This window comes from Acomys minous (assembly GCF_964271855.1).
Source record: "Acomys minous genome assembly, chromosome: 2".
Taxonomy (NCBI): domain Eukaryota; kingdom Metazoa; phylum Chordata; class Mammalia; order Rodentia; family Muridae; genus Acomys; species Acomys minous.
In genome coordinates, this window is record NC_140484.1 from 80,494,611 (window position 1) to 80,511,261 (window position 16,651).

Here is a 16,651-nt window from a genome sequence, read left to right on the forward strand (position 1 = left end):
TTTTGTTCTATTTGTAGACCAGAGCATACAGAAGGTTAGAGTTAAAATTACACATAGGATGAGAGGAGTAGAAATTAAGTTTTAGGTAAGTGTTAGGAATTAGGGTAATTCATGGTGGTAGGGCTAGAGGTTGGGTACCACGGTTTAGGGGTTAAAGTTTTAGATTTAGGTTTTGCATTGGGGATTAGTGTTTGGGATATAGATAAGAGTAGTAATGTAAAATGTGGTTGAATATGAGTGAGGTTCATTGTTGTCATTAGGGTTATGGTTGTGATCAAAAGGTATTGGTTGAGTTTGGGGTAGTGATAGTGTTAGTTGTTGTAGTAGGATTGAGGGTAGGATTAGGGAATGTAGTGGGTAAGGTTAGAACTAGTGTTAGGATTTGGAATATTAGGTGTTAAAGTTAGCATTAAGGTTGTCAGAGTTACCATTAGGATAGAGATTGAGACTAGCCTTGGGATAGCTTTAAAGGTTAGTGTGAAGCAGTAACACTTTTTGTCTTCTAAACAGGCCTTCTGTCTTAGGCTTTTATTACTATGAAGAGACACCATGACCATGACAACCCTTATAAAGGAAAACAATTAATTGGGAGTGGCTTATAGTTCAGAGATTCAGTCCATTACTGTCATGCGGGAAAGATGGTGGCCTTTGGGTAGACATGGTGCTGCAGAGGTTGCTGAGAATTATACATCTGGATCTGCAGGTAGAAGGAAGAGACTGAGCTGCTGAGAATGCAAAGCCCGGCCCCAGTGACACACCTCATGCAACAACACATGTATGCCAACAAGGCCATATTTCCTAATAGTTCCAGTCTCTATGAGCCTAGGGAACCATTTTCATTCAAACTACACCTTCCTTACATTCAGAAAATAAGTGTGTTAGAGAGGTTGGAAAACAGTTCTTAAGACTGATGATGGTATTTTATTTTTCAATATTCTAGACATTCCAATGAGTTGTGTTGCCTCAAAACTTAGTGTCTTATATTTTCATTTGGGTTTCTTAGGTCCTTAGCCACAGTGGGTCAAGGCCTGTATTAGGACTGGACTAGGAACATTTTGGAGGCCTAAGACTTTGCTATTTCTCTGTGAGAGAAGTAACTGTGAGGTGATTCTCACTACTGGCAGCAACCCTTATCATGATTAGAAAACACTAGCCTGTGTGTGGGAGTGATCCTTTTCCCTAATCCCCCAGTTTTCTACGCTGATCCATTTTCCCATCACATTGCTTCTGTCTCACTACAGTGCCTCTGTCCCATTCAAATGTTCCTCTGTGCTCCATTATAATACTCATCTGTTGTCACAGTGTTCTGATCCACTGGACACTGTTATCACTGTGGTTGACTACTGTCCCCCAAGTCCAGTTCTTAGACCTACATGATGATTTATAACCACTTATGTGACACCCTTTTTCTGGCTTCCAGAGGTACTAGGCACACATGTACTTGTATATACATGAATACTAAGCACCCATAAATCCTTTTTTAAAAAGAGTAGCTTGAGATATACCTGGTTTTAAGTCCTGCGGAGCTATAGTAATAAGTACAGCATGCTACATAGATCACAGATACTTATATCCATGGACTAGATGGGATTCATTGGCTGTGAAGAGACCATGACTGTGGGGAGCCACAGAGCCCTTTGTGGACCCCCGCCTCCACATGACTCCTGGCATACAGCTGGAGCCGCCTCGATTTAAACAAACAACCCCTTATTTGAAAAAGGCCCGCTGCTCGCGAGCCTATCAGCGTGTGAGACGTGGCTTAGTGTGATTAGCTGTTTGGGTGGTATAAATGAGCGTGAGGGGAGTGGCTTGGGGGATTTTTCCGAGAAAGAAGGCCTGAGTAAAGCTGCTTAGGAGAAGAACCAGTGGTCGTGTCTTTCTTGCCGGTCGAGCGAGGCGCGGCACGTGACCACAACCACGCTTATAAAGGGGAATATTTAGTTGGAGCTGCCTTACAGTTATGGCAGGAAGCATGGTAGCATGCAGGCACCAAAAGGAGACTTTATGTCACACTGGGCGTAGCTTGAGCATAGGTGACCTCAAAGCCCACCCCAACAGTGACACACATTATACAACAAGGCTATCTAGCCTAATAGTGCTAGTTCCTGTGGGCCAAAGATTTAAACATAATGAGACTATGGGGGCCATATCTATTTACCACAAACTTCATTGGAGAAAACATTTTTTTTCTTCTCTTTCACAGAAGGTATAAATTACAAATACTTCTTGATTAGGTGTGAGACTTTGTGCCCATTTCTCCTGTGCTACATGAATAGATTTAATTTTAAAGTTGGGGTTAAAGTTAAGGGTAGGTATAGAGTGGGATTAGGTATTAGTTTGTGCAACTGTTAAAGTTAAGGTTAGGTTTACCATTAGGGATAAGGTTATGTAAGGCTTAAGGTTAGGGCTAATTATGAATTGGGCTAGGGTTAGGTATACGTTTAGGATTTGGTTTACAGTTAAGGTTAGAAATAGTGTTTTGTTTTTGGAGTGATTTTCTTTAGGGTTAGTGTTACTGTTATGGCCATCATAACAGTAGTGATGTGTTAATGATAGGGTTTGGTTTAGAATTAGTGTTAGAGTTAGGGCTATGCTATTGTTATTAGCGATTCGATTAGTTTTAATGTTAGGATTAAAGTATGGGTTAGAGTGGTGTTCGGGTTAGGAGTTGGGTTACTGTTTTCAGTTTAGGTTGTTGTTAGCATGAGTGTTAAAAATAACCTTAAGTTTAAGTTTTGAGTTACGATAAGGGCTAGTAATAGACTACCACTAAAGTTTAAACTAGGTTTATAAATATTTGATAGGCCATGGCTAAACTTAGGAATACAGTTAGATTTAGGGTTCATGGTAGCGACTCCTGGTTTAGGGTTACTTTTAGGGTTCATAAGCTTATGTCAAAGCTAGGCATGGTGGCACCAACATTTAAATCTAGCACTTGGGAAACTGAGAGAGACCAGTGTCTGGATACTTGATCTACAAAGCAAATTCCAGGACAGCCAGAGACCTTCCTTGTCTAAAAACAAAAACAACAACATCAAAAATAAATAAAAATACAAATAAAACCCACTGTGTTAAAGGTTAGGGTTAATGCTACAGTTAGGCCCATAGATGGTTTGGTTTTCAGTATATTTATGTTAATTTTATGGTTTGTCAATAGGGTTAGTGCTTGCTTTTGGTATAGGATCTGTTTGGTTAATTAGGGTTAGTGTTATTCTTAGGGTTATGCTAAGTGTTAGTAATTGGATTAGTTTTACTGTTTGAGTTAGGATTAGAGTTAATATTAAGGTTAGGAATAGCACTAGGGTTTTTGTTTTTGTTTTTAACATAGAACAATGAACACCTTTATTACAGGAGCTATGAATGATGGCCTATTTGCCTTTCCATGCTTTGATCTTCCTCAGAACCTCTTACATCTTGAGAGTCGACTTGGCCCCCTTGTTGTGGCCCAGGGGGAGTGGATAATGGAACTTTTACCACTGTCCATTCGATATGTTGTCAATAAGCATAGACAGTTGTTCACCCGTGTCTTGGTGTATATCTTCATTGTTACTTGATGTATTGTAGACAACATCTGTTATCCTTGTTTGCAAATAAAACACTGAAAGCTCCAGGAAAAGGTCCCCACATTCACTCCGAGGGCACAGTACTTCTTATTGTCTCCTCAGACGTGGAGGACTGTGTATGTATATGTTAAGGACCAACCTTAGTATGGGCAGCAGGCCATTCTAACTTATACTTTGCTTCTTGTGGTAGCGCTGTTTTCTTATCCCCAGTCTTGCAGTGCTTGTTCCATTTGTTCCAAGATATCCATCACTCTGTGCTGCTGGAAAACTAAGGTAAGGATTAATTAGAGTTAGTTCTGTATTAGAGTTAGAATTAGGAATAGATTTAATATTAGAATTAAGGAAAAGAAAAGGTTTAGAGTTGGAGTTTGTGGTATGAATAGGGTTATGATTACTGTTGACAAGAGTAGTAGAACTTAATTGATGGTTAGAGTTATGGTTTGGTTTCCTGGTGCTGTTTGTGTGCTCCTTCAGTGTGGACCTAGTGCCTCTGTTGTGAAGCAGCAGCTGAGGAGACTCCAGTGCTCACCATGACTGACAAAAACCTCAAGGAAGGAGTCAAGACTGAGAACAAGGATCATATTAATTTGAAGGTGGCAGTGCAGAGTGGTTCTATGGTGCAGTTTAAGATTAAGAGGCATGCACCACTTAGTAGAACAGATTCCAGTTTGATGGGCAACCAATGAATGAAACAGAAACCTGCAAAGTTGGAAATGGAGGATGAAGATATAATTGATGTGTATCAGCAGCTAACAGGGTGTATCTACTAAAAAAGGAACCTGCTACTTTACTCGAGAATTATAGACCAAGAATACATTCTCAACTAGGAAGCTGCAATTTGGCTCCACCACATTCTGACTACTACAGTATAGTTTTCTCCTTTGTTTCTTCTGTCCCCATTTCTTTTTGTTTTTGTTTTTGTTTGTTTGGTTGGTTTTTTTTGAAACAAGGTTTCTCTGTTTAGCCTTGGCTGTCTTGGAATTGCTGTGTAGTCCAGTGCTCTGATTAAAGGCGTGCGTAGCACACCTGGCTCCCATTTATTTTTTATTTATTTTTTATTTATTTTTTATTTTTTATTTTTTTCCTCCTTTATTAATTTATTCTTGTTACATCTCAATGGTTATCCCATCCCTTGTATCCTCCCATTCTTCCCTCCCTCCCAATTTCCCCTTATTCCCCTCCCCTATGACTGTTCCTGAGGGGGATTACCTCCCCCTCTATATGATCATAGGGTATCAAGTCTCTTCTTGGTAACCTGCTGTCCTTCCTCTGATTGCCACCAGGTCTCCCCGTCCAGGGGACATGGTCAAAGGTGAGGCACCAGAGTATGTGAGAAAGTAATATCCCACTCTCCACTCTACTGTGGAGAGTGTTCTGTCCATTGGCTAGATCTGGGTAGGGGTTTAAGGTTTACTGCCTGTATTGTCCTTGGCTGGTGCCTTAGTTTGAGCGGGACCCCTGTGCCCAAATCTGCCTATCATAATGTTCTACTTGTAGGCTTCTAGGACCCTCTGGGTCCTTCTACTTTGCCTTTCTCCCATGATTCTCTCATCTAGAGTCCCACTAGAATGTCCTCTCCTCTGTCGCAGTTTCCTGGTAAGTGAAGGCTTTCGTGGGCCCATTTCTTTATTGTACATAAATATCGAGTGTTATGGTTTGGACTAGGGTTTTTGGTGTTAAGATTAAATTTGGTTAAAAAACAAAAGATTAAAAATGGTGGCGCCTGAAATTCATGATATTGTTAGAATGAAGTTTTGGGTTGGGGGTAGGTTTTTGTTTTTTGTTTTTTTCAAGGCAGCGTTTCTCTGTGTAGCCTTGGCTGTCATGGACTCACTTTGTAGACGAGGCTGGCCTGGAACTCAGAGCGATCTACCTGCCTCTGCCTCCCCAAGTGCTGGGATTAAAGGCATGTGCCACCACTGCCCACCTGGGGATAGGTTTTTAGGAATAGCTTTAGGGTTATGAAGAGCTTTAAGCTTGTGTTTGAGTTTAGGTAAAAGTTAAGGTTAGTGTAATGGGTAGAGTTTGGCTAGTGTTAATGTTAAAACTAGTGGAATGGGTGAGTTTGGTGTTATTGCTTAGGCTAAAGGTTTGGGATAGGCTAAGGTTTATCTTAGGGCTAGGGATTAGGATTAGGATTAGGGTCAGGGTTATGATAAGAGATAAGGGTAGATTAGCTTTAGAGTTAGGGTTATGATTGAGTTTAGAGTTAGGATATGGATGAAGTTATTTTTTAAATTATATCTATGACCGAAATTAGATCTGGTTGTGGTTTCCCTTATGAACATTCTTCCTTATGAACATTATGAACATTGACGTTAAAATACTCACAAACCGAGTCCAGGAACACATCAAAAATAGCATTCACTGTGATCAAGTAGGCTTCAAGCCAGTACTACAATGGTGGTTCAACATATGAAAATCCGTCAACATTATCCACCGTATAAACAAACTGAAGGAAAAAAAAAACTCCATATGATCATTTCATTAGATGCCAAAAAAGCTTTTGACAAAACCCAGTACCCTTTCATGTCTAATGTCTTGAAGAGATTAAGGATACAAAGTACATACCTATACATAATAAAGGCAATGTACAGCAAGCCAAAAGCCCACATCAAGTTAAATGGAGAAGAATTTAAGCAATTCCACTTAATTCACAGACAAGGCTACCCACTTTCCATATCTCTTCAATATGGTACTTGAATTCCTAACTAGAGCAATAAGACAACTAAAGGAGGTTAAGGGGACACAAATTCTGAAGGAAGAAGTCAGGGTTTTGCTATTTGCAGATGATATGATACTATACATAAGTGACCTTAAAAATTCTACTGGGAAACTCCTATAATTGATAAATACTTTTGGCAAAGTGGCTGGATACAAAATTAACTTAAAACAAAAACCAAAACAACAGTCCCTCATTATACAAAGGATAAACAGGCTGAGAAAGAAATTAGGGAAGCTTCATCCTTCACAATAGCCACAAAAACCATAGAGTATCTTGGTGTAACTCATCACAAAGCAAGTGAAAGACCTATATGAAAGAAGTTTCAAGTCTCAGAAGGAAGAAATTAAAGATAACAGAAGATGGAAAGATTTCTCATGCTCATGAATCAGTAGGATTGACAGTAAAAATAGCTTTCTTATCAAAGCAATCTACAGTTTCAGTGCAATTCCCATCAAAATTCCAACACAATTCTTTATAGACTGGGAAAGAGAAATTCTCAATTTTATATGGAGAAATTTAAACAAAACAAAACAAAAAACCAGGATAGTTAAAACAATCCTGTACAATAAAAACTTCTGGAGGTATCACCATCTCTGATTTCAAGGGGTTCTACAAAGCAATAGTAATAAAAACTGCAAGAAAAAGAGAAAGCATCTTCAACAAATGGTGCTATTCTAACTGGATATCTGCATATAGAAGAATACAAATAGATCCATATCTTTTGGAGGTTTATTGGAAACAGCATGCGATGGGGAGGGGAGGGGAGAGCGCATCCTGGCTGGAGGTGGGGAGGGGTGAGTACAGAGGGCCGAAATTTGGGGAAAGGGGCAAGAATGCAGTAGAATGAAAATGTATGGTTTATATAGTGAAGGGTCTCGGGAAGAGGGGAAGCCCTGCTCCTGGGTAGGGAGCAGGGCATGCCAGCCATGGCCTGCAGCAGCACCTAACATCCCAGCCCTTTGTGGATAATAAATGGATAATGAGTGAAGAAATCTGGTCTTTGGTAGCTTCCAGCTGATTTAGGGACATTGATTTGGAGGGGCGGAGGTGCTGAAGGCTTTAATGTTAGCCAACTTTAGGACGAGTGGCTGTTGTATTTGCTGTTCAGGATGTGTGACACTATCTACAGCTAGGAAACTGCAGGTCTAGCTGACATAGTCTGTGAGGTCTAGGCCAGAGCACCTGCATTCTGGATGCAGCACCTGGCAGGATTCTACAACATGTATGTTAGGAGCAGAAGATAAAATTAAGGAGTTTAGGGAGAGAAAACTGAGGTGTACATTTGAAACTTTATATCCATGGTTTTGGTAGTTGGGTGAGGTTAGTCCCAAAACTGGGCACTCTGAAAGGCTCCACCCAGCAGTGCCTCAAAAACAGATGCTGAAACTCACAGCCAAACATTGAGCAATGCATAGGGAACCTTCTGGAGAACTGGGGAGAAAAGGAGATGACAGGAGTCTCACAAGAAGACCAACAGAGGGCTCTGCTGAGACTGAAGCACCAACAAAGAACTTTCAGGGAGACTGGGCCTAGCCCTCCTACATAGATGTAGCTGAGGGCCAGCTCAGGCTTCATGTGGGTTTTCAGTCACCTCCCTGGCAGGACTGCCTTGCTAGGCCATGGGGGAAGAGGACACATACAATTTGATGGATGAGCCTGGGATGGGGGTGGGAAAGAGGCCTCCTCTCTTCTGAGCAATAGGGGAGGGAGATGTGGGAGGAAAGAGGGTGGGCCTGGGAGGTGAAGAGAGATGGGCTATGACCATAATGTAAAGTGAATAAATAAATATTTTTTAAAAAAAAAGAAGACAAAAATTCACTATGCCATTGCAATGCTGAATTTAACAGTGCAATAATAAACTATGACATGAGAATGATGAATTGTTATTTAAGCAAGAACCCTTTTGCCATCCCAATACTGAATTATGATATCACAGTGCTCAATGTTGTCATCACAATGCTCCAATTTGTAATATAATGTGGAAATATGACACTACATTGTTTAATTTTTATACCATAATTCTTCTGCCATCACAAAATAATATATTGTGCCATCACAAAGGTGCTTTTGTTTCATCTTGCTACTAGTTTGTTTTATTATATTATGGACCTGTGACATCACAATGCTAAATTGTTTTTTATGTGAGTTTATTTATTAATTACAAATAATCATTCAGACCCAAATCACAATTTTAAACTCTGCATCCTAACTACAAGAATCTTTGTTTACAGATGATAACTAGTAACATTACAGTGTTCCATTATGCCATCACAAGGCTCCATTGTACCATCAGAATGCTGTGTCATGGCATTACAGTGTCCATATGTGCCTTCACAATGCTAATTATGGTATTATAATGCTTAATTTTGATATGGCAATGCACTCATGGTGATCACTTGTACTTTCTGAATATGAATTATGGTATTACAAAGCTCCATTTTTACATAATATGCTCCCACTATAACATTATGTTAATCCAATTATGCCAACACAGGGTAGCACATGACATTACAATGCTCCCTTGTGACATCCTCATTGTTCATTGGGACATTACAGCTTTCTATGGTGATGTCACTGTATCACTGTGCTATTACAAAACATGTTATGTTTTCATAATGCTTCACTGTGACATCACAACACTTAAGTCTAATATTCCATTTCCCATTATGATGTCACAATGCTACATTGTAACGTCAAAACGATGACTAGCAGGTATAAAATACTACCTTGTGCTATCACTTTGTCCTGGTATGATATATCAGTGTTCCATTGTGACACTTCAATGCACTGTGATGACATTTCATTCTTGTACTGTGACCCTGCAATGATCAATAGTGCCACCATAATGATACAGTGTTACTTATGAAGTCATTAGTGCTGAACTGTTTATATAGTTTGAAGATTTTATACATGCGTGTAATGTACTTTGATCAAATCCATGCCCCTTTCCTTCCTCTATTCCTTCCAATTTAGTGTGTGTGTTGTTTTTGTTTTGTTTCAAGATAGGATTTCTCTGTGTAGGCCTGGATGTCCGAGAACTCACTCTGTAGACAAGGATGGCCTTGAACTCAGAGATCCACTTGCCTCTGCCTCCTGAGTGCTGGGATTAAGTATGTGGACCATCACCACCCAGCTTGTGTTTTGTTTTTGTTGTTGTTTTAAGCTACTGAATATACTCTGTGCTGTTAGTATATTCCTGGGTGTGTGGCCATCTGCTGTAGCATGGACAGCCTCATAGGGGCTGCAACCCTAAGGAGAACTGACAGTCCATTTCCTAGCAGGTACCAACTGCCAATGAGGCTACTTGGGTAGTGATAGGACGTTGTGACAACTATCTGCTTCTGTGCTGGAATTTTGTCTGTCCTTATGTTGTTCAGGTCTATGCATATTGTCATAGCCACTATAAGTTCATATGTGTAACTGCCCTGACAGGTTGTGAATTTCTGTGTGAATCACCTCCTATTGTAAAAAAGAAGCTTCTTTGATGAGAGTTCAGAGATGCACTAACTAGTAAGTGTAAGTCTAAGCCATGAGTTATTTACTTGGTTTTTTGAGACAGGATCTCTCTACATAGTTCTGGCTGTTCTGAAACTCCTATGTAGACCAGGCTAGCCTTGAACTCACAAAAATCCTCTTGTCTCTGCCTGCTACATTCTGGGACTGAAGGCATGGGCTATCACCCCTGGTCATGAGTAGTTATTTTAATATTAGGTCTATTTAATAGAGAATAGTAGCAAGTTCTCTCCTAAAGTCACAAAGAACAGTGCCCGGTCTGGGATTCATCTTGTGTAATGGGCCTTAAATTTAACCAGAAAGTAGTTGGTTACTTGCCTAATGTCTGTTTCTATGCCAGTACTATGTGGTTTTTATTACTGTTGCTCTATAGAACAGCCTGGTTGTTGTTGTTGTTTGTTTGCTTGCTTGTTTTTTAGACAAAGTATCTCTGTAATAGCCTTGACTGTCCTGGACTCACTTTGTAAACCAGGCTGGTCTTGAACTCACTCACAGACCTGCCTCTCTCTGCCTCCTGGAGTGCTAGAATTACAGGCATGCACCACCATATCTGGCTATACCTTGGAAACTCTAACAAAGGAAAGCATTTAATTAAGGCTGGTTTTCAGTTCAGATGTTTATTCCATTATTATCATGATGGGGAACATGGTGGTACACAGGCAGACATGGTGCTGGAGAGCTGAGGGTTCTATATCCATATTGGTAGGCATCAGGAAGAGAGATGCTGGCTGGGCCAAGCTTGATCACTTGAAACCTCAAAGCCCAAATTCTGTAACACACTTCCTTCAACAAGGCCACACCTACTCCAACAAAGCCACATCTCCTACTAGTGTCACTCCCTATGAGATTATTGTAGGTATTTTCATTCAAACTACACAGGTGGAGATGTGGAAAGCCTCTGATAAACATGATCTATGAAAGTTTAAAAGAGTGTGTGATTGATAATTGCTATGTAAGGGTTCTGGGGTAGGGCCAGGGTTAATCTGGATTAGATTACCAAGGTCAGAAATTCATTCTGAGGCTAGCAGGAGCCTGTACCTGGCTCAATGTATTTAAAATTTTTAATTTTTGCGGGATAGAGAACCAAAGATGACTCAGCATGACCAAAGTCCAAATTGAGAGCCTGTATTAAGCGTTCCTGGAGAGAAACTCTTCTCACAGGACAGCACTGAATGAACATTACAGGAAGATTTTAAAAGAAGAAAATAGAGAAATCTACATTCTCATCAGCAATTGGAGGGGGCACTCCCCGACCCCTCCTCAAGATATGCTAATGCCCAGCTGCAGCTCTGAAGATGTCCAGGATAGGGTATCTGGGGCTGAATGCGGATGCCCTTTCAGTTTGCTTTACTTCTTAGGGGGCCAGAGCCAATGGCTCAGGCAACTGATCAGGATTGAAAGAGCAGGGAGGGAAGGAGAAAAAGAGCCTAAGGTTTCTTCTCTAGGGAGTGGCTGTAATGTGGCCTAGGAGCAGAACTTAAACTGACCACAAGTTTCCTATGGCTGAGGCTGTAAAAGCAGCTTCTGGCTAGAATTGGCACAGGGGTCTTAAAAGGAGGCTCTTTGATCTGTAGTTAGGCCTCTTTGCAGAGATCTCCAGTAAGCTAGTGTAAACTTAGGCTTATTAGCCATAGAAGGCTGATGGCCCTGAGTCTGCTAACTTATTTGCGAATCTACATACATTCAAGAGAAAAGGTGGATGAAATTAGGCAACTTGACTTCAACTGAAGTCAAGCTTCCCAATTTTCAGCACATACATTCAAGAGAAAAGGATCAAGAGAAGAGGTGGATGAAGTCAGGCATCTTAACTTCAATTGAAGGTAAGTTTCCCAGTTTTCAGCACTGTTTATTGTAGACAGCCATACTTATACTTCTGAGAAAAAGGAATTACCTCATAGTCAATTAATCACAAAAACAGATGAATTCTAAAATATAACAGGTTACATGTTTTAAATATAAACTTTTTTTATCTATATGTCCATTACATAAGTTCATAGTGAGTTCAGAATGGTGAAGATTGACAGAGTCTAAGGTTAATAGGGTCTGAAATTTACGAGAGTATACCACTTATCAATTAGGATGGACCTAACTATTATCCAGCTATCTCTTAGTTCATTATGAGCTCAGGACAATAATTTTATCTGTCTTTCATTCAAAGAAACAGTAAATTCAGACATCTCTAGGTAACTTCATTCCACTTAGGTTCATGCAAAGTTTAAACAAACTTGCCTATATTTATGGTGAAATACAAGGATTCATTGTGCCATCTGCAGTAGGGGCTTATCTGAAGCCACAAATCTGATACAAGGCTATCCTTAGTGAGGCATCTGGAGGTCCACAAAGGTATTTATTATAGCCATAAACTAACTTTAACTTTTAAAACTATTTGAATCAAATTGGGAATTCCATAATCAGGGATTAATTCATCTGAGTAACAAACAGTACATCTTCAACAAGATCCTGTAGGAAGTTTGCTCAATGAGAGCTAGTCAGTACCCAGAAAATAAAAGTTCATACCAATGCCAGATGTATTTACTTTTTGGTATTTCAAGACAGGGTTTCTCTATGTAATCTTGCCTGTCCTGGATTTGCTTTGTAGACCAAGCTGGCCTTAAACTCACTGTGATCCACCTGCATCTGACTCCCTAGGTGCTGGGATTATAGGCATGTACCATGATGCCTGGCTCTAATGCCAGATTTTAGAGTGATGCAGCAAACCACAATTGACAGGGTAGTCAGAGGTTGGAAGCAATTCTGGGGTACATCATGATACCTTGCAAATACCAGATCACCTCCAGAGATCTCTCATGACTACTGAACTTCCCTAAATCAATGGTCCTGACAGCATGTGAAAGGCTGGAAGCAGTTTGGGGGTGCATTGTGGTACAAGACCTTGCAAACCCCATATCACCTCCTAGCCCACATGCCTAGTGAGCTCTCTTAACAGGGTGGCTCTTGGCAAAGATAAAGCAAGCCAAAGCACGTATTTAGCTGGGCATTTTGACCTCAGTTTCTAGAACAGGATTGGTTACTTTTCTATTGACTTTTTATGGTTGTAGGAAACTCAATTGATGTCCCACATTCCAAAATGACTCTAGCCTGTGCTAAGTTAATATAAACCTATTCAGCACTAATGCTAATACATGGGTATAAAAATAAAGACTTAGGGTTGTATTTCTCTGCTGGCCTTCAGTATATGCTGGAATCCTGATGAGTGTGCTCTGATGCCAGTGAAAGAATGGACTTGCTATCAAAGTGAGAGCAAGAAGTCAAAGAACAAAAGCTTCCTTCTTCTGTGTCCTTCTAGCAGAAAGAACGGCCCAGATTAAAGGTGTGTCTTCCAGGCTCAAGATCTGTATTAAAGTTGTATGTCTTCCTATCTCAAGATATAGATTAGAAAGATATCTTCCTACTTCAAATTAAAATAGATAGATGATAGACAGACAGACAGACAGTCAGACAGATAGACAGATAGATAATCCCTCACTGGTATGCCCTTCATTTTGGATTTTTAATTAATTCCATATGTAGTCAAGCTGAAAATTAAGAACAGCAGTCACAGATGGGGAGGGGAAATGGGGTGGAGGAAAGGAATTTGGGGTGAGACAGAATTGAAGGACATTTGAGGGGTAGTAGGGAAATCTACTGCAGTAGAAACTTCTTGAAATTTATGAAAGTGATCCTAATAAAGTCTCCAAATAATAGGAGAGACTAAGTCCAAACTGGCCACCGATTGTCACCAAATAAAGTGTCCAGTATCAGAATTAGGTTTCATTCAGTTGACTTGCTGACCAAAAAGGTTCCACAGAAATCCTCAAAACAACTCAGGATATTGCCAAGACAATAGGTTGCCCCCTGAAAACTAATGCAAGACCCTATTGCTGAACACAATACCTATACAACTCACTGAGCATCGAGAGGCTGAGGTGGGGCATACACACATTCATTGCCAGGCTCTAGGGTCTTTGGTATGGGAAGGTACTATGCAGGCTACCAAAAGACAAATGTAAACACCAACCAGCCATATAACCTTTTATCTACAATCTGTCCTGCCAAAAACATACATTACAGTGATGGTGGCACAAAGCTTGTGGGATAACTATTGATTTGTTATGGTTAAATTATAAGTATTGACAAATAAATATTTATTAGGCTAATTATTATTACAGAGGTATTTTCTAACCCACTAGCTATCAATGAAAACACAGACACCTGATGTATATATAATACGCCTTTACCTGGGGCAAGGCAGATATTATCTCCTAATCTATCTTCCATTATATGGCAATACTTGGAGCACAAAGACAGTAAGCAGGAATTAGCATCAAAGTACATTAGACTAATCTCCAACATTGATTTCACTGAATGAGAGTAAAGACCACTACCCAAATTCATTTGTACAAATTATGCAAGATTTATTTTCTGTTAAAAAGGGCTGTCTCCCTAAAATGGGATTTGAAAGAACAGCATCAAGCATAGGAGAAAGCAGGGCATATATAGCTCAAAAACTTGAAGATTAGGGAATTTCAAGGGAGTTTTTGTTACAAAGGAACTGGGCAGAATATCTTAAAAGTATTGGTCAGAACATCTTATCAGAGTGGAAGTCAGGGTATGTTCAGAATATAGAGGGTGGAACATGTCAAATTCTAGAAAATGGATCAAGACATGGGCGAACTAAACACGTCAAATTTGAGAAAATGGGTCAAGACCTAGGGTAAAACCTAATATTACTGATCTAAAAAAAGGTAACAATAAAATGATTCTTTTTTATTAAACATTTTTTATTTTTTACATATACATTTATATTATTACATGTATATACAATAAACAACCTATAGCAAGAATTACCATGACTCAATCAGGAATTATATAAATGTTACATTCTTATCATTTTGGCTATTTGATAGCCTTGAAGAAATCATCTTTCCTATCTTGGTGCATCTAAAATTCTGAATGTAAATAAAATGATTTTATTTACATATCTATGTTATATGTATAGATTAGTGCCTTACTCAGCCAGCATCAGAGAAGCTTCCTCATACCACAAATGGGAACAAATACCCACAGCCAGACATTATGCAAAGGGTGAGACCTTGGAACACACAGCTCTAAATAGGATGTCTCCATAAATGCATCCCTTCAGAATTCAGGCAACCCTGAGGAAAAGGAAGCAGAAAAGGTGTAAAAGCCAGAGTGGGTGGAGGACACCAGGAAACAAGACCTTCCAAATCAATTGAACAAGCTCACATGAGCTCACAGAAACAAAAGCAGCAATCACAGGGCCCACAGGAGTAACCACCAAGTTCTTTGTGTATAGCTTTCAGTTTAGTATTTAAATGGAACTCTTGAATGTGTGAACGAGTGGGTCTATGTTTCTTGTGACTTCATTTGGGACTCTTTTTTTTTTTAAATTGGGTTGCTGTGTTTAACTTGTATACAATATTTTCTTTGTTGTTTCACCTTATATTTTATTTTGTTACATTTGCTTGTTATTATTACTTAGAAGACCATTCTTTTCTAATGAGAGAGAGAAAGCATCAGATGGGAGGGGGTCTGGGTAGGGTGGAGAGGAACTGGAAGGAGTAGAGGGAGGGGAAACTGTAATTAGGGTATATTGTATCAGAAAATAATCTAATTTTTAATAAAAGATGAAAATTAAGTAGATGAAAATGTTAAGTAGTTAATACTGATGGGAAATAAAAAGTGGAAAAGTACCAGAGTGTATTTCTATAATTTATTTTAATAAGAAAGTATCCTTTCATAAAAAACCAACCAAACAAAAAATTGTCATGCACCTCCAAATAGCTCTTCGGTACTGACCTTAAGTGTGGTGTTTATCTTTCCACTAGATGGTGGTCTAAGAGAAGTAATGTTTTGGTGTATTCATGAACAGAAGCTGTGCTGAAATAAGAATAAAATTAGAATTTACATGCAGAGGAGATCTGTAGAAGATAATTTTTCTTCCCTATATGAGATGATTTGATGTAATATGATAAGATATGATATAATAATATAATATCGTAAGCTTTATATTTTTGTGGAACCCAATTTGATTACATTTCTTCATTTTAAATAGTGAATAACAATGAAATAAAAATGTGTGAGTCTAGTTAATAGATCTATCTGGTTTAAAATTATGTAGGTTTCATTCATAAATTATCTATGACTTCTTTTTTTTAATTTTAATTTTTTATTTGTATTACATCCCAATTGTTATGCCCTCACTTGTATTTTCCCATTCCCACCCTCCCTCCCTATTCCACCCTATTCACCTCCCTTAGTCCTCTGAAAGCGGGTATGGGGTGCTCTTCCACCATCTTTGCCACAGGCTATTCGGCCTCATCAGGATATACTGCATCCCTTTGCTCTGTGTGCCCAAAAGGTCGCCTGCCAAGGGGAAGTGATCAAATCGAGGGCACCAGAGTTCATGTCAGAGGCAGTCCTTATCCTCCACCTTCCCACATGGAGAATGAGCTACATCTGCTGAACAGGGGCAGGGGGTCTAGGTTCTCTGCATGCATTGCCCTTGGTTGGTGTATCAGTTTGTGGAGGCTCCTCTGGATCCAGATCCACTGGTGTTCATGGTCTCCTTGTGGAACTCTTGACCCCTCCTTGTCTTTCCATCCCCCTACTCTTCCATATGAGTCTCAACACTCCACCAAGAGTCTGGCTGTAAGTCCCAGTATCTCTCCTGATCCCCCTCTGTGTGAAGTCTCTCAGAGGACATCTATATTGGCCTAATATACACTTATAAGTGAGTAGATACCATGCATGTCTTTCTGGGTCTGGGTTACCTCACTCACGATGAGCATTTCAAGTTCCATCCATTTGCTTGCAAATTTTATAATTT

General features: G+C 39.6%; 1 pseudogene across 1 annotated transcript; it reads left to right on the forward strand.

The window, feature by feature from the left end:
* Window positions 1–90: 90 nt before the first annotated feature.
* LOC311580218 (small ubiquitin-related modifier 2-like) lies at window positions 91–4,603 on the forward strand (annotated as a pseudogene). The gene has a single exon. The product of its transcript is annotated as a small ubiquitin-related modifier 2-like (transcript).
* The last annotated feature ends 12,048 nt before the right edge of the window (window positions 4,604–16,651 follow it).